Source organism: Neofelis nebulosa, chromosome 16 (assembly GCF_028018385.1).
Source record: "Neofelis nebulosa isolate mNeoNeb1 chromosome 16, mNeoNeb1.pri, whole genome shotgun sequence".
NCBI lineage: Eukaryota > Metazoa > Chordata > Mammalia > Carnivora > Felidae > Neofelis > Neofelis nebulosa.
The window spans coordinates 53,059,813-53,080,996 of record NC_080797.1 but is presented as its reverse complement, the minus strand read 5'-3'; positions in this window follow the sequence as shown (position 1 = coordinate 53,080,996).

Sequence of the window (21,184 nt, the reverse complement as noted above, 5' to 3'; positions counted from 1 at the left end):
AAGGCAAGATGACATTCTTTGTGACTGCTGAGCAACACTCCATTGTATATATCGACCAGACCTTCTTTATCCATTGATCCATCGATGGACATTTGGGCTCTTTCCATACTTTGGCTGTTGCTGACAGTGCTGTTATAAAAGTTGGGGCGCATGTGCCCTTTCGAAACAGCCTTCCTGTCTCCCTTGGATAAATACCTAGTAGTGCAATTGCTGGGTCGTAGGGAGGTTCCATTTTTAATTTTTTGAGTAATGTCCAGGGTGGCTGCCCCGCTTGCATTCCCACCAGCAATGCAAAGAGATCCTGTATCTCCACAGCCTCGCCAATCTCAGATGTTGCCTCCGTTGTCAATGTTGGTCTTTCTGGCAGGTATAAGGTGGTATCCCGTTGTGGTTTTGATGTGTAATTCCCTGATGATGAGTGATGTTGAGCATTTTTTTCATGTGTCGGGTGGCCATCTGGAAGTCTTCTTTGGAGCAGTGTCTCTTTATGTCTTTGGTTCATTTCTTCACTGGAGTGTTTGTTTTTGGCGTGTCGACTTTGATAAGTTGTTTCTAGATTTTGGATACGAAACCTTTATCTGATATGTCGTTGGCACATAGCTTCTCCCATTCTCTCGGTCGCCCTTTAGAATTGAGGACTGTTTCCTTCGCTGTGCAGAAGCGTGTTATTTTGATGAAGCCCCAATAGTGCATTTTCCCTTTTGCCTCCTGAAAGGCAATTTTTCAGCATATCCTGTGGCCCAGCATATTCTAGAGTGACAAGAACGGGGCCAGAATCCCTAGATAATCGTAGAGGAAATGGCTCTGGGACAGTGTTCCTGAATGTACAACATGGACAACTGCGCTTGGAAAAGAGCACCAGGGTGGGGGAGAATACACAGAAGGCCAAAGTTCTTTATGAACCAAAGAGAATGGCATATAGCAAAAAAAAAAAAAAAAAAAAAAAAAAGGAAGCAATTAGCAGAATCTCCTGGCAAGATGGTTGTCTAAGCAGTAAGAACACTGTGGGGGCTACAAGAAAGGAGACCTCCTACGTTGTTCCTTCAAAAGGAGATGGAAAGTTTCTGGCATTGGATTTTTCTTTTTTTTTTTTTTCTTTTTTGCCCTCTCCTCTGAGACAGTCATGCTATACAGTTAGCAGCTTGTAGGTTGTGGCTGACCCTCAAGTGTTTGGAAACTGGCGCTGTTGTACTGGTGCTTGCATGGGCTCTTCCTGCATATTCTGCAGGGCCTGAAGGATTCTGCAAATGTGTGAATTGTCTACTCTTCAGAACGCGGGCATCTGTAGAAGATAGTGTTTCAATTCTGCTATTCCCATGTCAACTTGTCTTCAATATGTGTCTGTGTGTGGGAGGGGAAGGGGGGACAGGGGAGGTCAGTGGATCCTTCTGTGTAGCAGATACTGAATGCTTTCAGACAGCATTGGAGCAACATGGGAACTTTCCACCAATCCCTGGTTTTCCACTGAGTTATTGACAGGCCCATTGTGCCTAGTGGAAACCAGGATATAAATAGATGAACCACAAGGGATGGGCACATGGATGGCTCAGTCGGTTAAGTGGCTGAGTCTTGATTTCAGCTCAGGTCATGATTTCATCCTTGTGAGGCCATGCCCCGCATCAGGCTTTGTGCTCACAGAATGGAGCCTGCTTCGTGTTGGGTGTCTCCCTCTTTCTGTCCCTACCCCACACCTGCTAGCTCTCTCTCTCTCTCTCTGTCTCTCTCTCTCTCTCTCATTCCCACTGAAAAATGAAAAATATTTGAACTCAGGATTCAGAAAGGAAAGCAAACCAGTGACCGAATGGGAATGGACACATGGAATGCCAAAGTTCCTCCTGAACTACGAGAACGAGAGCAAGCAAAGAATAGAGTGACTAGTAGAATCTATATGAAGCTGGCTGTCCTCAGAATAGGAAGCACCTCTGCAGCGGGGAAGGGGGAACAAAACCCCTGTTTTTACCTGGAAGCCCAGTCCAGAGGAAATCTCCTTCTGGAATTCAAATGAGAACGGGATACAACTGAAAAAGTACCGTATGGCTCACAGTGTCCTTGTTGCAGAAGACTGGTTTTCTAACTCCTCTGGGCCTGCATACAGGCCAACATTCTGTGCTGGGGCCGTCCACTGGCGCTAGGTTTCCTGATGTTCGCATGGTTCTCAAACACACGAGATGAGAGGCCCCGTAGCCCAAAGTATCCCAGAGTCCAGGAACTTGACCCAAACCCTCACCTAAAATGAGAAAGAATTCGTCCTGAAATCTGGCCCCAAATGCCTACCAGCTGAAATGTACTTTGAGAAAAGACCAGAAATGGTCGTGGATACACAGAGGCCCAACGATCTTTCTTACCCAGTAGACAAGGAAAAAGCAAAGGATAAAGCGACGAGCATAACCTCAAATGTAAGACACTCCCACGAGTTGCACCCAGAGAAAAGTCCCCTGACTAAACCTGATGCCCCAACTGCAAGCAGTGTTTATCTACAAGGTTGGTAAGCCCGGAATTCTTCTGGCCATTGCCTTTCCTCCTGCCCTGTCCATCAAGTAGAGATGGACTCTACAGTATTCCTTCAGTGATTGAAAGTCTGCTTGTGGACCTTCAAGTGTTTGGAAACTGGTTCTGGTGCAGGTAGAGCATCTGTAATGTAGAGCCTTGGTCTCCCTTGGAGCCATTGCCACCAATTTGTTATTTTCCAAGCCTTGGGACACATTGTGGGATGCCTGGGCTTTCACTGCCTTCACCCAAGTCGAGCCAAAGGTGGCGCTAAGCTCTCGCTCTGGTCCTGTGCTATGGGAGAGCAGAGAGTAACTTCCAGTGTAAGGAAGAATGTCCCTCTTGTCTCTCCCTGAGAGACACCTGAGTGCTTGGTGCTTGGCCAGCTCTGGGTAAGGGCAGTGAAGGGTGGACCTCCCTTCATTTCGACTCACAGATGGTTCCCCTAGGCACAGTATGCTTCTGGACCTAGGCAGCACAGAAGGGGCTCTTTCAAGGTCCACTGCATCAGGTCCAGGTTCCAAACACGTGGCAAATATCTAGCAGCCTAACCCCTTGCCTCTGCATCAATGGTGCATCTCTTTCCTGATGGGAAAGACAGGACAAACCAGCAAAACCCTTTCTGCCTCTCTTTCTGAAGGAAGAAAACACACCTCCTGCAGAATTGCCTGCTCCGGTGTAGCCAGTGGAGGTTTCCTTTCACCACACCCTCACGGGTATCTTCCTGCCCACACAGTCAGCCTGCCAGGCGATAGCAGGAGGCCCTGAATTCTAACCCTACCCATTCACTTCTGTAATGAAAAGCTTTGGTCCTCGGGGTGTCAACTTGCATGTTATTGCTCTTGTGTTCAAAGTAGGATCAGTGTGGGGGCCATTCTGAGCCAGAGCCTGAGAAATGTACTCTGAACTACATGTTTGCAGGATCCATGGGTCTGTGTGAGGTACACAGTCCAGGTCCAAAAATTGTTGTTGTGTTGCCAGTTAGTTCCTGAGCCAAATGGCCACGATCAGTGTCTGGTATCCCAGACGGTAGCCCGTCTGTGCCCGGGGCCTTGGTACTTAGTCAGCTAGAGTCATGGCAGGGATGGGTAGCCAGCTGGTCACCCTCCCCTGGCTACCAGAGGTGCCTTCCTCCTGCTGAGTAGATGGCTCATGCATGTGCACTCTGCCTAAGCCCCTGGATGGTGCCCAAAGTGACGTTGTAGTAAATGTTGGAGCCAGGCCAGGTTCTAACCAGTTGATCATCAGCCTGCGGCCCCAAACAGCCACAGCGGAATCACTGCTGCCACTGTCCTCTGAAGGAAAGGGCAAGAAACAGACCCAGGTCCAGGGAATTCCCTCTCTTTCTAAAGGAGGAAGGCAGGCCCCTTGTTCACAGAGCTCCCGGGTATAGCCAGTAAAGGGCCCCTTCACCAAAGCCCACAGGTGTTGCTTATCCCTGAGACAGCCAGCTTGCTAGTCTTTTGCTGTAGTCACTGCATTACCACCACAGCCCTTTCTGATTCCTACTTAAGACCTCTGGCCCTCCGTGAATCTATTTTCACCACTTTGCTCTCGTTTCAAAGTAGTTCCTCGCTGGGTGCATTCCATCTTCCATGTTTTCAGAGGCTGTTCCCTGGTGTTCAGCTGGGTATCCTAGTCCCATTTTTGTGACCGTGTCTAGGTGAGGTCACAGGGTCCCTGGCAAGTTGCTGTCAAAACCATGCAGTCATTCAGGGGCCTAGGCCATTGGAAAGGCCCAGATTAGAACATTGGCAATTTTTCTGGTCCAGAGGATGGAAAGGGGGCTGGCCACCTACTGTGTGGAGGGAACACGAAGCTACAGAGCCCCTTTCCAGATTGACCCCATTCCTATTGAAATATTGAAAAATGAGGCCCTGGTTATGCCACTCCCTTCCCAAGGCTTTATGTCTAACTATGTCCCCGTGTAGATTTAGGAGCCATTGGAACTGAGACTCACTAAACCCACACCGAGGGATTTGTTTTCACACCACCCTATGCGTGTTGGACAGGGTCCCCAAGCAAGGCAAGCCAGCCCCTGCTGATGGCTGTACTTGCACTGACTCAGACTTGGGTTTACCTTCCTTCTGGGGCACAGAGGGGCCAGTGGGACCCAGGGGGCATAGGTGGTGGGTGCAGGTCCAAAGCACAAGGAGGTTCCTGGGACAGGTGCCAAGGCATGAACAGCCCTGTGCGTCAAGGCAGTGCCCGAGCAACCTCAGTGGTCCAGCAAAGCCATTCGGTGCTCATGGTGTGGCAACCTTGGCATTGGCCTGTGCATTGCTGTCCTCCTTCAGCATACTCCACAATAGCCACAGTGAGAGTTCTGGCTGCAAGGACTAGTTCCACAGCCGCCCTTGCAAGGACTGTGGTAGAAGGCAGGGACTGGCACCTAGGGTGGAGCCGATTGGGGCAGCACCTGGTGTTTGCCTCCTTACCAGTTCACTTCTCCCAGCCCCTGTTTGGAGCACTAAAGGCCTCTCACATGTGTACCCTCACAGCAAATGGATAGTTATGGTGGGTTGTGTTGATGAAGGCCAGGATTCACCTCTAAGAAGGATGTACTGAGTCGCGGTGTTGGCCAGCGTGCCATATGCCTGCAAGAAATGCAGACGTTGGTAACACCACAACGTTGCCTCGTCTGTTCACATATCATTCAGGTTGCCCTGTTTTAAAAGGAATAGATCTTGTCCTGAGTATCATTCAGAGAGTGTAACAACTTCCCATTTTACGTTACTTCTTGCCTTATCCAGAGGCTGGAAAACGCGAGAGGCTCTAGTAGGGTGACGGAGATATAAGTTGTTGAGGGAGAATCAAGGCCAGTTGACCCATTATGATTAGGTGGAACTCTGGAGAATCCCAACACTCTACAGGAGAACGCGGAAAACATTTGTTCTGTAGCGGTTGTCTAACTAAGGGGACTTAGCTCATCATAATTCGAGGTGCCCCCAGAGCACTCTCGTCCTTTCTTCTCGAGGCTGCGCCAAGGATGGCCCATGGGTCCAGCAGGCACCTACTCATTTCAGGCATTCCTTGCCCATGTTTGGGCCATTGAGCATGCAGCCAAACAAATGGATGCGGGTGCCCCATGGCAGAGCTGTCTCTACCCCTTTCCTACTTTCTCCATCGTCACTTCCCTAGGGTCTACTTTTTCTTGAAAACATCATCAGTGTGTATGTGCCAAGGAACATGTGGGGAAAGTAAACTGGATAGTAAAATGACCGCACTTGGACAGCAAGTGAGCATGATTAGAATGCTCAGAATATGAGACTTTCTCCTTTCTAAACTCTATTGGTCGTGACCTGCACCCAATCATGATACCTGTGGTCCTGCGGGCCATCTGTGCCCCAGATGGAAGGTAAATCCAAGACGGGTAAGTGCAAGTGCTGTCTCAAGGAGTGGTTGAGCTGCTTTGCTGGGCCCCACCTGCGACGTGCCCAGGCCGGTGTGAAAATGTATCCCTGGGCACGGGTCGAGTGAGTGACAGCGCTATGGCTCCTAAGTCAAAACAGGGAAATTGGTAAAGAAACATGGGAGGGCCACACGAGGACCCAGGTTCCACATGTCCGGATATTTCTCTGGGAAAAAGGCTCTGAATGGCACCCAGAGACAAGGGTCTTTGTATACCGAAAAAACGGGACTCATTGAAACCGAAATGTGAATGGCCAAAGTGATTCATTACTGAAGATACGGGGACGCAGGTGAGAATGAAGTGTCTAGAATGACAATTTCCTGGCAAGGTCCTGCGTAAGGAGGAAGAACACCTGAGGCGAGAGAAAAACTCAAACTCTAAAGGGAAAACCTCTGGAAAGTCCAGTCTGCAATGGGTCTGCCTGTGTCCTTCTGCAACAGAGGGACAGCTTCTGGCCTTGGCTGTTTTTCCTGCCGTGCCCATCAGGAGACAGAGGCAGCAGGGATTCAGGGGTACTGGGTCCTTGCTCCAGGCTGTCGCTCAAGTGTTTGCAACCGTTTCTATTATGCATTCGATGGTGACGGGCCACTGTCTGCACTGACCAGGTCCTGGAACATAGCTCGTATGCGTGGATTGTGTGTTCTTCAGAATCTGAGGCCAAGCAGTAAGTAGTCTCTGAGAGCAGGGCTATCTTTCCTGTGGGTTGTCAGAAAATAATTTCCCTTGGTGGGCACGGAAGCAGCGTGAGAACTCACCATGCATGCCTGGGAGCTCACTGTGTGACTGACAGCCTCACTGGCTCACCCGGGCTGCAAACCATGTCCTAGTTAGCACATAGCATTGGCATGGGAATGGCTCTAAGGACAACGAGAGTTTCCTTTCAGATGAGAATGGGAGAAGGCTGAGAGGGAAATGTGTTGCGCCATTTGCCCTTGTCCCAGACGTGAGGTCAACTGCCTTCCCACACCCTTTGGCCCTAACTACACACAAATATCCTCTGTTGGGTACCTTCCCCTGACCTACATCTCTTGTTGTCAATTTAGATCTGGAAGGCATGTTGCAAGGCTCCTAGCGCCCAACTTATTGTGCTGTCAAAAGAACACATCCAGAATCCCCAATTAAAATCAGAGGGAATTGCTCTGAACCATGGGCCCTGATGTGCCCTTGGAAGATTCTCATTTTAGAAAGGGTAAAAGGGGGCACGTGGATGACTCATTCCCCTAAACCTCAACTCTTGGCTTCTGCTCAGGTCATGGTCTCCCAGTTCTCGAGTTCGGGTCCCTAGTCGGGCTTCGTGCTGAGAGCTCAAAGCCTGGAGCCTTCTTCAGAGTCTTTTTTTTCTGTGTGTGTGTGTGTGTGTGTGTGTGTGTGTGTGTGTGTGTGTTTATTTTTTTATTTTTTAATATATGAATTTTACTGTCAAACTGGTTTCCATACAACACCCAGTGCTCATCCCAAAAGGTGCCCTCCTCAATACCCATCAACCACCCTGCCCTCCCTCCCACCCCCATCAACCCTCTGTTTGTTCTCAGTTTTTAACAGTCTCTTATGCTTTGGCTCTCTCCCACTCTAACCTCTTTTTTTTTCCGTCCCCTCCCCCATGGGTTTCTGTTACGTTTCTCAGGATCCAAATAAGAGTGAAAACATATGGTATCTGTCTTTCTCTGTATGGCTTATTTCACTTAGCATCACACTCTCCAGTTCCATCCACGTTGCTACAAAAGGCCATATTTCATTTTTTCTCATTGCCACGTAGTATTCCATTGTGTATATAAACCACAAGTTCCTTATCCATTCATCAGTTGTTGGACATTTAGGCTCTTTCCAAAATTTGGCTATTGTTGAGAGTGCTGCTATAAACATTGGGGTACAAGTGCCCCTATGCATCAGTACTCCAGTATCCCTTGGATAAATTCCTAGCAGTGCTATTGCTGGGTCATAGGGTAGGTCTATTTTTAATTTTCTGAGAAACCTCCACACTGCTTTCCAATGCGCCTGCAACAATTTGCATTCCCACCAACAGTGCAAGAGGGTTCCCGTTTCTCCACATCCTCTCCAGCATCTATAGTCTCCTGATTTCTTCATTTTGGCCACTCTGACTGGCGTGAGGTGGTATCTGAGTGTGGTTTTGCTTTGTATTTCCCTGATAAGGAGCGACGTTGAACATCTTTGCATGTGCCTGTTGGCCATCCGGATGTCTTCTTTAGAGAAGTGTCTATTCATGTTTTCTGCCCATTCCTTCACTGGGTTATTTGTTTTTCGGGTGTGGAGTTTGATGAGCTCTTTATAGATTTTGGATACTAGCCCTTTTTCCGATGTGTCATTTGCAAATATCTTTTCCCATTCCTTTGGTTGCCTTGTAGTTTTGTTGGTTGTTTCCTTTGCTGTGCAGAAGCTTTTTATCTTCATAAGGTCCCAGTAATTCACTTTTGCTTTTAATTCCCTTACCTTTGGGGATGTGCCGAGTAAGAGATTGCTACGGCTGAGGTCAGAGAGGTCTTTTCCTGCTTTCTCCTCTAAGGTTTTGATGGTTTCCTGTCTCACATTCAGGTTCTTTATCCATTTTGAGTTTATTTTTGTGAATGGTGTGAGAAAGTGGTCTAGTTTCAACCTTCTGCATGTTGCTGTCCAGTTCTCCCAGCACCATTTGTTAAAGAGACTGTCTTTTTTCCATTGGATGTTCTTTCCTGCTTTGTTAAAGATGAGTTGGCCATACGTTTGTGGGTCTAGTTCTGGGGTTTCTATTCTATTCCATTGGTCTATGAGTCTGTGTTTATGCCAATGCCATGCTGTCTTGATGATTTCAGCTTTGTAGTAGAGGCTAAAGTCTGGGATTGGGATGCCTCCTGCTTTGGTCTTCTTCTTCAAAATTACTTTGGCTCTTTGGGGCCTTTTGTGGTTCCATATGAATTTTAGGATTTCTTGTTCTAGTTTCGAGAAGAATGCTGGTGCAATTTTGATTGGGATTGCATTGAATGTATAGATCGCTTTGGGTAGTATTGACATTTTGACAATATTTATTCTTCCAATCCATGAGCAGGGAATGTCTTTCCATTTCTTTCTATCTTCTTCAATTACCTGCATAAGCTTTCTATAGTTTTCAGCATACAGATCTTTTACATCTTTGGTTAGATTTATCCCTAGGTATTTTATGCTTCTTGGTGCAATTGTGAATGGGATCAGTTTCTTTATTTGTCTTTCTGTTGCTTCATTGTTAGTGTATAAGAATGCAACTGATTTCTGTACAGTGATTTTGTATCCTGCAACTTTGCTGAATTCATGTATCAGTTCTAGCAGACTTTTGGTGGAGTCTATCGGATTTTCCATGTATAATATCATGTCATCTGCAAAAAGCGAAAGCTTGACTTCATCTTTGCCAATTTTGATGGCTTTGATTTCCTTTTGTTGTCTGATTGCTGATGCTAGAACTTCCAGTACTATGTTAAAGAACAGCGGTGAGAGTGAGCATCTCTGTCGTGTTCCTGATCTCAGGGAAAAAGCTCTCAGTTTTTCCCCGTTGAGGATGATGTTAGCTGTGGGCTTTTCATAAATGGCTTTTATGATCTTTAAGTATGTTCCTTCTATCCAGACTTTCTCCAGGGTTTTTATTAAGAAAGGGTGCTGGATTTTGTCAAAGGCCTTTTCTGCTTCGATTGACAGGATCATATGGTTCTTCTCTTTTTTTTTTTTTTTGTTAATGTGATGTATCACGTTGATCGATTTGCGAATGTTGAACCAGCCCTGCATGCCAGGAATGAATCCCACTTGATCATAGTGAATAATTCTTTTTATATGCTGTTGAATTCGATTTGCTAGTATCTTATTGAGAATTTTTCCATCCATATTCATCAGAGATATTGGTCTGTAGTTCTCTTTTTTTTACTCGGTCTCTGTCTGGTTTAGGAATCAAAGTAATACTGGCTTCATAGAATGAGTCTGGAAGTTTTCCTTCCCTTTCTATTTCTTGGAATAGCTTGAGAAGGATAGGTATTATCTCTGCTTTAAACGTCTGGTAGAACTCCCCTGGGAAGCCATCTGGTCCTGGACTCTTATCTGTTGGGAGATTTGTGATAACCGGTTCAATTTCTTCGCTGGTTATGGGTCTGTTCAAGCTGTCTATTTCCTCCTGATTGAGTTTTGGAAGAGTGTGGGTGTTTAGGAATTTGTCCATTTCTTCCAGGTTGTCCAATTTGTTGGCATATAATTTTTCATAGTATTCCCTGATAATTGTTTGTATCTCTGAGGGATTGGTTGTAATAATTCCATTTTCATTCATGATGTTATCTATTTGGGTCATCTCCCTTTTCTTTTTGAGAAGCCTGGCTAGAGGTTTGTCAATTTTGTTTATTTTTTCAAAAAAACCAACTCTTGGTTTCGTTGATCTGCTCTACAGTTTTTTTAGATTCTATATTGTTTATATCTGCTCTGATCTTTATGATTTCTATTCTTCTGCTGGGTTTAGGCTGCCTTTGCTGTTCTGCTTCTATTTCCTTTCGGTGTGCTGTTAGATTTTGTATTTGGGAGTTTTCTTGTTTCTTGAGATAGGCCTGGATTGCAATGTATTTTCCTCTCAGGACTGCCTTCGCTGCATCCCAAAGCGTTTGGATAGTTGTATTTTCATTTTCGTTTGTTTCCATATATTTTTTAATTTCTTCTCTAATTGCCTGGTTGACCCACTCCTTCGTCAGTAGGGTGTTCTTTCCGCTGCCGGAGGTTTGGCTCGGCAGAAGCACAGAGTTGGGTGTTTGCGCTGAGGGAGCAAGTTCCCTGGCAAGAACTGGTTTCCCTTTGGGATTCTGGCTGGGGGATGGGTGGGTGTGATGGCACTGGCGAGCGCCTTTTTTCCCCGCCAAGCTGAGCTCTGCCGTCCCTGGGCTCAGCAGCTCTCCCTCCCTTTGTCCTCCAGCCTTCCCGCTTTCTGAGCAGAGCTGTTAACTTATGACCTCCCAAATGCTAAGTCGTGCTTGCTGTCGGAACACAGTCCTTCTGGCCCCTCCGCTTATCCCAGCCAGACTCGGGGACTCTGCTTGGCCGGCGAGCCGCCGCTCCACCCCGGCTCCCTCCCGCCAGGCCTTGGAGCACGCACCGCCTCGCCACCATTCCTACACTCTTCCGTGGGCATCTCGTCTGCTCTTGGCTCCGGAGACTCTGTTCTGCTAATCCTCTGGCGGTTTTCTGGGTTCTTAAGGCAGGTGTAGGTGGAATATAAGTGATCAGCAGGATGAGTGGTGAGCCCAGCGTCCTCCTACGCCGCCATCTTCCGGAACTCCTGCTTCAGAGTCTTTGTCTCTCTCTCAGCCCTTTTCTGCTTGCAATGTCCCTCTCTCTTTCTCTCACTCACTCTCTCAAAAGTGAAATAAATGTTTTAAACTGTTAAAAGATATGGGGCTACGGGGGCTCTTGGGTGACTCCCTGGTTCAACATTGCTTCATTGCTAAAGTCATGATCTTATGGTTTGCAAGCCCTCCCCCACCTCAGTTCTCTCCTGTGAGCAGGGAGACGCCTTGGGATCATCTGTCCCACTCTACCCATCACTGCCTGCTCTCTCTGTCTCTGTCTGCCTCTCCTCTCTCTTCCTCTCTGTCTCTACCTCTGTCTGAAAAGTAATAACAACACACAAAAGAGAGGACAATGGTGGAATAGTTACATAGAGACACAGTGTTCCTATGAGAGATACAAATGGGATAATTTTGTGGATGAAATGGCTCCTACAATCTCCTGGCAAGCTGACTGTGTCAGGAATGAGAAACACCTATGGGCAAGGGCAAAGGGAAACGTCCAGTGTTTGCAGTAGGAATCTTCATGGCAAGATACCTTATTCTTAATCGGGAAAGAGAAGAAAAGCTTCGGGAGTTCACTCTTTTCCTTTTGATCAAAGGAGAGAGGCAGCAGTGTTACCAGGGGCGTGGTGTTGTGTTCAAGTGTTTTGAACTGGCCTGTGGTGCAGTAGTTCTTGAATGGTGTCGTTCAGTGCTAACAAGGTCCTCGCGACTGGTGCCCACTGGGGAGCCAACTGGTCTTCAGAGTGAAAGCATCCTTAACATGCAGGGAGGGAGACACGTTGGCTAACCAACATTTCTTTTCTCAGCCAGCCAGACACCAAGTACTCCCAGGAAGGCAATCTTTCCTGGGGGATATCAGAAACGGATTGCTCTTGGTTTAGCCCAGACAAGAGTCAGAGCTCATTAGGAATGCCTGGGCACTCCCTATGTGGGGGATGGCCTCCTTGGCCTTGCCTGGGACCCAAGACGTAATTATCAATACAGCCAGGGAATTGGAATGGCTACACACACGGCCAAAGACTTTCATTTCAGCGGAGAATGAGATAAAGTTGAGAAGCAACTGTCCAGCTCCATGTGCCTCTTGTCCCAGAAGTAAGGATAGCTCCCTCCTGATCCCTCTGACCCTGGGTACACACATACATTCCTGCTGGGCACCTTGAAACGCCATGGGCTTATCTTTGCCAACAGGGTACTGAAAGGCAATTTATTTTATTTTATTTTATTTTATTTTATTTTATTTTATTTTACGTTTTGAGTTCCATCCAAATTAGTTACCCTCTAGTGCAACAATGATTTCAAGAGTAGATTCCTTAACACTTCTTACCCAGTTAGCCCACACCCCCTCCCACAACACCTCCAGGGACCCTCTGTGTGTTCTCCATATTTAAGAGTCTCTTATGTTTTGGCCCCCTCCCTCTTTGGACATTATTTGTGCCTCCCTTCCTTTATCTTCATCTGTTCTGTGTCTTAAAGGCCTCAGATGAGTGAAGTCGCTTGATAGTTGTGTTTCTCTGACTGACTACTTTCGCGTACCATAAAACCTTCTAGTTCTATCAATGTAGCTGCACAAGGCAAGATGACATTCTTTGTGACTGATGATCAACACTCCATTGTATATATCGACCACACCTTCTTTATCCATTCATCCATCGATGGACATTTGGGCTCTTTCCATACTGTGGCTGTTGCTGACAGTGCTGTTAGAAAAGTTGGGGTGCATGTGCCCTTTCGAAACAGCCTTCCTGTCTCCCTTGGATAAATACCTAGTAGTGCAATTGCTGGGTCGTAGGGAGGTTCCATTTTTAATTTTTGAGTAATGTCCAGGGTGGCTGCCCCGCTTGCATTCCCACCAGCAATGCAAAGAGATCCTTTTTCTCCACAGCCTCGCCAACCTCAGATGTTGCCTCCGTTGTCAATGTTGGTCTTTCTGGCAGTTATAAGGTGGTATCCCGTTGTGGTTTTGATGTGTAATTCCCTGATGATGAGTGATGTTGAGCATTTTTTTCATGTGTCGGTTGGCCATCTGCAAGTCTTCTTTGGAGCAGTGTCTCTTCATGTCTTTGGCTCATTTCTTCACTGGAGTGTTTGTTTTTGGGGTGTCGACTTTGATAAGTTCTTTCTAGATTTTGGATACGAACCCTTTATCTGATATGTCGTTGGCACATAGCTTCTCCCATTCTCTCGGTCGCCCTTTAGTATTGAGGACTGTTTCCTTCGCTGTGCAGAAGCGTGTTATTTTGATGAAGCCCCGATAGTGCATTTTCACTTTTGCCTCCTGAAAGGCAATTTTTCAGCATATCCTGTGGCCCAGCATATCGCAGAGTGACAAGAACGGGGCCAGAATCCCTAGATAAACGTAGAGGAAATGGCTCTGGGACAGTGTGCCTGAATGGACAACAGGGACAACTGCACTTGGAAAAGAGCAACAGGGTGGGGGAGAATACACAGAAGGCCAAAGTTTTTTATGAACCAAAGAGAATGGCATATAACAAAAAATAAATGACGCGACTAGCAGAATCTCCTGGCAAGATGGTTGTCTCAGCAGTAAGAACACTGTGGGGGCTACAACAAAGGAGACCTCCTGCGTTGTTCCTTCCAAAAGAGATGGAAAGTTTCTGGCATTGGATTTTTCTTTTTTTTTTTTTTTTTTCTTTTTTGCCCTCTCCTCTGAGACAGTCATTCTATACAGTTAGCAGCTTGTAGGTTGTGGCTGACCCTCAAGTGTTTGGAAAGTGCCTCTGTTGTACTGGTGCTTGCATGGGCTCTTCCTGCACATTCTGCAGGGCCTGAAGGATTCTGCAAATGGGTGAACTGTCTACTCTTCAGAACGCGGGCATCTGCAGAAGAGAGTGTTACAATTCTGCTATTCCCATGCCAACTTGTCTTCAATATGTGTCTGTGCGAGGGGGGATGTGTAGGTGGGACAGGGGAGATCAGTGGATCCTTTTGTGTAGCAGATACTGAATGCTTTCAGACAGCATTGGAGCAACATGGGAACTTTCCACCAATCCCTGGTTTTCCACTGAGTTATTGACAGGGCAATTGTGCCGAGTGGAACCAGCATATAAATAGATGAACCACAAGGGATGGGCACATGGATGGCTCAGTCGGTTAAGTGGTTGAGTCGTGATTTCAGCTCAAGTCATGATTTCATCCTTGTGAGGCCATGCCCCGCATCAGGCTTTGTGCTCACAACATGGAGCCCGCTTCGGGTCGGGTGTCTCCCTCTTTCTGTCCCTACCCCACCCCTGCTAGCACTCTCTCTCCCTCTGTCTCTCTCTCTGTGTGTCTCTCTCTCTCATTCCCACTCAAAAATGAAAAATGTTTGAAATCAGGATTCACAAAGGAAAGCAAACCAGTGACAGAATGGGAATGGACACATGGAAGGCCAAAGTTCCTCCTGAACTAGGAGAACGAGAGCAAGCAAAGAGTAGAGTGACTAGTAGAATTTATGTGAAGCTGGCTGTCCTCAGAATAGGAAGCACCTCTGCAGTGGGGAAGGGGGAATACAACCCCTGTTTTTACCTGGAAGCCCAGTCCAGAGGAAATCTCCTTCTGGAATTCAAATGAGAACGGGATACAACTGAAAAAGTACCGTATGGCTCACAGTTTCCTTGTTGCAGAAGTAAGACTGGTTTTCTAACTCCTCTGGGCCTGCATACAGGCCTACATTCTGTGCTGGGCCCCTCCACTAGGCTAGGTTTCCTGATGTTCGCATGGTTCTCAAACACACGAGATGAGAGGCCCCGTAGTCCAAACTATCCCAGAGTCCAGAGAACTGACCCAAACCCTCACCTAAAATGAAAAAGAATTGGTCCTAATATGTGGACCCAAATGCCTACCAGCTGAAATGTACTTTGAGAAAAGACCAGAAATGGTCGTGGATACACAGAGGCCCAACGATCTTTCTTACCCAGTAGACAAGGAAAAAGCAAAGGATAAAGCGACGAGCATAACCTCAAATATAAGCCACTCCAACGAGTTGCACCTAGAGAAATGTCCCTTGACTAAACCTGATGCCCCAACTGCAAGCAGTGTTTATCTAGAAGGTTGGTATGCCCGGAATTCTTCTGGCCATTGCCTTTCCTCCTGTCCTGTCCATCAAGTATAGATGGACTCTACAGTATTCCTTCAGTGATTGAAGGTGGGCTTGTGGACCTTCAAGTGTTTGGATCCTGGCTCTGGTGCAGGTAGAGCATCTGTAATGTAGAGCCTTGGTCTCCCTTGGAGCCATTGCCACCAATTTGTTATTTTCCAAGCCTTGGGACACATTGCGGGATGCCTGGGCTTTCACTCCCTTCACCTAAGCCGAGCCCAAAGGTTGGCACTAAGCTCTCGCGCTGGTCCTGTGCTATGGGTGAGCAAACAGTAACTTCCAGTGTAAGGAAGGATTTCCCTCTTGTCTCTCCCTGAGTGCTTGGTGCTTGGCCAGCTCTGGGAAAGGGCAGTGAAGGGTGGACCTCCCTTCATTTCGACTCGCAGATGGTTCCCCTGGCAGACTATGCTTCTGGACATGGGCAGCACAGAAGGGACTCCTTCAAGGACCACTTCATCAGGTCCAGGTTGCAAACACGTGCGAAACATCTAGCAGCAGAACCCCTTGCCTCTGCATCAATGGTGCAACTCTTTCCTGATGGGACGGACGGGACAAACGAGCAAATCCTTTTCTGCCTCTCTTTCTGAAGGAAGAAAACACATCTCCTGCAGAATTGCATGCTAAGGTGTAGCCAATGGAGGGTTCCGTTTACCGCACCCTCACGGGTTTCTTCCTGCCCACACAGTCAGCCTGCCAGGTGATAGCAGGAGGCCCTAAATTCTAACACAACCCATTCATTTCTGTAATGATAAGCTTTGGTCCTCTGGGTGTCAACTTGCATGTTATTGCTCTTGGGTTCAAACTAGGATTTGTCTCAGGGCCATTCTCAGCCAGAGCCTAAGAAATGTACTCTGAACTACATGTTTGCAGATCCATGGGTCTGAATCAGGTACACAGTCCAGGTCCAAAAATTGGTGTGGGGTTGCCAGTGAGTTCTTGAGCCAACTAACCGCGATCACTGTCTGGCATCCCAGACGGTAGCCCGTCTGTCCCCAGGGCCATGGTGCTTAGTCAGCTAGAGTCATGGCAGGGAAGGGTAGCCAGCTGGTCACCCTCTCCTGGCTACCAGAGGTGCCTTCCTCTTGCTGAGTAGAAGGCTCATGCATGTGCACTCTGCCTAAGCCACTGGATGGTGCCCAAAGGGACGTTGTAGTAAATATTGGAGCCAGGCCAGGTTCTAACCTGTTGATCATCAGCCTGGGGCCCAAAACAGCCACAGCTTTATCACTGCAGCCACTTTCCTCTGAAGGAAAGGGCAAGAAACAGACCCAGGTCCAGGGAATTCCCTCTCTTTCTAAAGGAGGAAGGCAGGCCCCTTTTTCACAGAGCTCCCGGGGATAACCAGTAAAGGGCCCCTTCACCAAAGCCCACAGGTGTTGCTTACCCTGAGACAGCCAGCTTGCCAGCCTTTTGCTGCAGTCACTGCATTACCACCACAGCCCTTTCTGATTCCTACTTAAGACCTCTGGCCCTCCGTGAATCTATTTTCACCACTTTGCTCTAGTTTCAAAGTAGTTCCTCGCTGGGTGCATTCCTCCTTCCATGTTTTCAGAGGCTGGTCCCTGGTATTCAGCTGGGTATCCTAGTCCCATTTTTGTGACCGTGTCTAGGTGAGGTCACAGGGTCCCTGGCAAGTTGCTGTCAAAACCATGCAGTCATTCAGGGGCCTAGGCCATTGGAAAGGCCCAGATTAGAACATTGGCAATTTTTCTGGTCCAGAGGATTGAAAGGGGGCTCTCCACCTACTGTGTGGAGGGAACACGAAGCTACACAGCCCCTTTCCAGATTGACCCCATTCCTATTGAAATATTGAAAAATGAGGCCCTGGTTATGGCCACTCCCTTCCAAGGCTCTATGTCTAACTATGTCCCCGTGTAGATTTAGGAGCCATTGGAGCTGTGACTCACTCAACCCACACCCAGGGATTGGTTTTCTCACCACCCTATGCGTGTTGGACATGGTCCCCAAGCAAGGCAAGCCAGCCCCTGCTAATGGCTGTACTTGCACTGACTCAGACTTGGGTTTACCTTCCTTTTGGGGCACAGAGGGGCCCTTGGGACCCAGGGGGCGTAGGTGTTGGGTGCAGGTCCCCAGCACAGGGAGGTTCCTGGGACAGGTGCCAAGGCATGAACAGCCCTGTGCGTCAAGGCAGTGCCCGAGCAACCTCAGTGGTCCAGCAAAGCCATTCGGTGCTCATGGTGTGGCAACCTTGGCATTGGCCTGTGCATTGCTGTCCTCCTTCAGCATACTCCACAATAGCCACAGTGAGAGTTCTGGCTGCAAGGACTAGGTTCACAGCCGCCCTTGCAAGGTCTGTGGTAGAAGGCAGTCACCGGCACCTAGGGTGGAGCCCATTGGGGCAGCACCTGGTGTTTGCCTCCTTACCAGTTCACTTCTCCCACCCCTGTTTGGAGCACTAAAGGCCTCTCACTTGTGTACACTCACAGGAAATGGATAGTTATGGTGGGTTGTGCTGATGAAAGCCAGGATTACCCTGTAAGAAGTATGTACTGAGTCGCGGTGTTGGCCAGCGTGCAATATGCCTGCAAAAAGTGCAGAGGTTGGTAACAGCACAGCGTTTTCTCGTCTGTTCACGTATCATTCAGGTTGCCCTGTTTTAAAATGAATAGATCTTGCCCTGAGTATCATTCAGAGAGTGTAACAACTTCCCATTTTACGTTAGTTCTTGCCTTTTCCAGAGGCTGGAAAACGCGAGAGGCTCTGGTAGGGTGACGGAGATATAAGTCGTTGAGGGAGAGCCAAGGCCAGTTGACCCATTATGATTAGGTGGAACTCTGGAGAATCCCAACACTCTACAGCAGAACGCTGAAAGCATTTGTTCTGTAGCTGTTGTCTAACTAAGGGGACTTAGCTCATCATAATTCGAAGTGTCCCCAGAGCACCCTCGTCATTTCTTCTGGAGGTTGCGCCAAGGATGGCCCATGGGTCTAGCAGGCACCTACTCATTTCAGGCATTCCTTGTCCATGTTTGGGCCATTGAGCATGCAGCCAAGCAAATGGAAGTGCCTGCCCCATGGCAGAGCTGTCTCAACCCCGTTGCTTCTTTCTCCCTCGTCACTTCCGTAGGGTCTACTTTTTCTTGAAAACTTCATCAGTGTGTATGTGCCAAAGCACATGTGGGGATAGTGAACTGGATAGTAAAATGACCGCACATGGACAGCAAGTGAGCATGATTAGAATGCTCAGAATATGAGACTTTCTCATTTCTAAACTCTATTGGTCGTGACCTGCACCCAATCATGATACCTGTGGTCCTGCGGGCCATCTGTGCCCCAGATGGAAGGTAAATCCAAGACGGGTAAGTGCAAGTGCTGTGTCTAGGAGTGGATGAACTGCTTTGCTGGGCCCCACCTGCGACGTGCCCAGGCCGGTGTGAAAATGTATCCCTGGGCACGGGTCGAGTGAGTGACAGCTCTATGGCTCCGGAGTCAAAACAGGGAAATTGGTAGATAAAGAAACATGGGAGGGCCACAGGAGGTCCCAGGTTCCACATGTCCGGATATTTCTCTGGGACACGGGCTCTGAATGGCACCCAAAGACGAGGGTCTTCGTATACCGAAAAGAGGGTATTCATTGAAACGGAAATGCGAACGGCCAAAGTGATTCATTACTGAAGAGACGGGGTTGCAGGTTAAAATGAAGTGTCTAGAAGGAAAATTTCCTGGCAAGGTCCTGCGTAAGGAGGAAGAACACCTGAGGCGAGAGAAAAACTAAAACTCTCTTGAAAAGGGAAAACCTCTGGAAAGTCCAGTCTGCTATGGGTCTGCCTATGTCCTTCTGCAACAGAGGGACAGCTTCTGGCCTTGGCTGTTTTTCCTACCATTCCCATCAGGAGACAGAGTCAGCAGGGATTCAGGGGTAGTGGGTCCATGCTCCAAGCTGTCGCTCAAATGTTTGCAACCGTTTCTGTTATGCATTCGATGGTGAACGGCCACTGTCTGCACTGACCAGGTCCTGGAACATAGCTCGTATGCGTGGATTGTGTGCTCTTCAGAATCTGAGGCCAAGCAGTAAGTGCTCTCTGAGAGCAGGGCTATCTTTCCTGTGTGTTGTCAGAAAAGAATTTCCCTTGGTGGGCACGGAAGCAGCGTGTGAACTCACCATGCATGCCTGGGAGCTCACTGTGTGACTGACAGCCTCACTGGCTCACCCGGGCTGCAAACCAAGTCCTAGTTAGCACATAGTATTGGTATGGGAGTGGCTCTAAGGACAACGAAAGTTTCCTTTCAGATGAGAATGGGAGAAGGCTGAGAGGGAAATGTGTCGCGCCATTTGCCCTTGTCCCAGACGTGAGGTCAACTGCCTTCCCACACCCTTTGGCCCTAACTACACACAAATATCCTCTGTTGGGTACCTTCCCCTGACCTACATCTCATGTTGTCAATTTAGATCTGGAAGGCATGTTGCAAGGCTCCTAGGGCCCAACTTATTGTGCTGTCACAAGAACTCATCCAGAATCCCCAATTAAAATCAGAGGGAATTGCTCTGAAACATGGGCCCTGATGTGCCCATGGAAGATTCTCATTTTAGAAAGGGTAAAAGTGGGCACCTGGATGACTCATTCCCTTAAACCTCAACTATTGGCTTCTGCTCAGGTCATGGTCTCCTAGTTCTCTAGTTCGGGTCCCTAGTCGGGCTTCGTGCTGAGAGCTCGAAGCCTGGAGCCTGCTTCAGAGTCTTTTCTTTTTCCTTTCTTTTTTTTTTTTGTGTGTGTGTGTTTATTTTTTTATTTTTTATTTTTTAATATATGAAATTTAGTGTCAAATTGGTTTCCATACAACACCCAGTGCTCATCACAAAAGGTGCCCTCCTCAATACCCATCAACCACCCTACCCTCCCTCCCACCCCCATCAACCCTCAGTTTGTTCTCAGTTTTTTTTTTTTTTTTTTTTTTTTTTAAAATTTTTTTTTTCAACGTTTATTTTATTTTTTGGGACAGAGAGAGACAGATCATGAACGGGGGAGGGGCAGAGAGAGAGGGAGACACAGAATCGGAAACAGGCTCCAGGCTCTGAGCCATCAGCCCAGAGCCTGACGCGGGGCTCGAACTCACAGACCGTGAGATCGTGACCTGGCTGAAGTCGGACGCTTAACCGACTGCGCCACCCAGGCGCCCCTGTTCTCAGTTTTTAACAGTCTCTTATGCTTTGGCTCTCTCCCACTCTAACCTCTTTTTTTTTTCCTTCCCCTCCCCCATGGGTTTCTGTTACGTTTCTCAGGATCCACATAAGAGTGAAACCATATGGTATCTCTCTTTCTCTGTATGGCTTATTTCACTTAGCATCACACTCTCCAGTTCCATCCACGTTGCTACAAAAGGCCATATTTCATTTTTTCTCATTGCCACGCAGTATTCCATTTTGTATATACACCACGTGTTCTTTATCCATTCATCAGTTGATGGACATTTAGGCTTTTTCCATAATTTGGCTGTTGTTGAGAGTGCTGCTATAAACATTGGGGTACAAGTGCCCCTATGCATCAGTACTCCTGTATCCCTTGGATAAATTCCTAGCAGTGCTATTGCTGGGTCATAGGGTAGGTCTATTTTTAATTTTCTGAGGAACCTCCACACTGCTTTCCAGAGCGGCTGCACCAATTTGTATTCCCACCATCAGTGCAAGAGGGTTCCCGTTTCTCCACATCCTCTCCAGCATCTATAGTCTCCTGATTTCTTCATTTTGGCCACTCTGACTGGCATGAGGTGGTATCTGAGTGTGATATTGATTTGTATTTCCCTGATAAGGAGCGACGTTGTACATCTTTGCATGTGCCTGTTGGCCATCCGGATGTCTTCTTTAGAGAAGTGTCTATTCATGTTTTCTGCCCATTCCTTCACTGGGTTATTTGTTTTTCGGGTGTGGAGTTTGATGAGCTCTTTATAG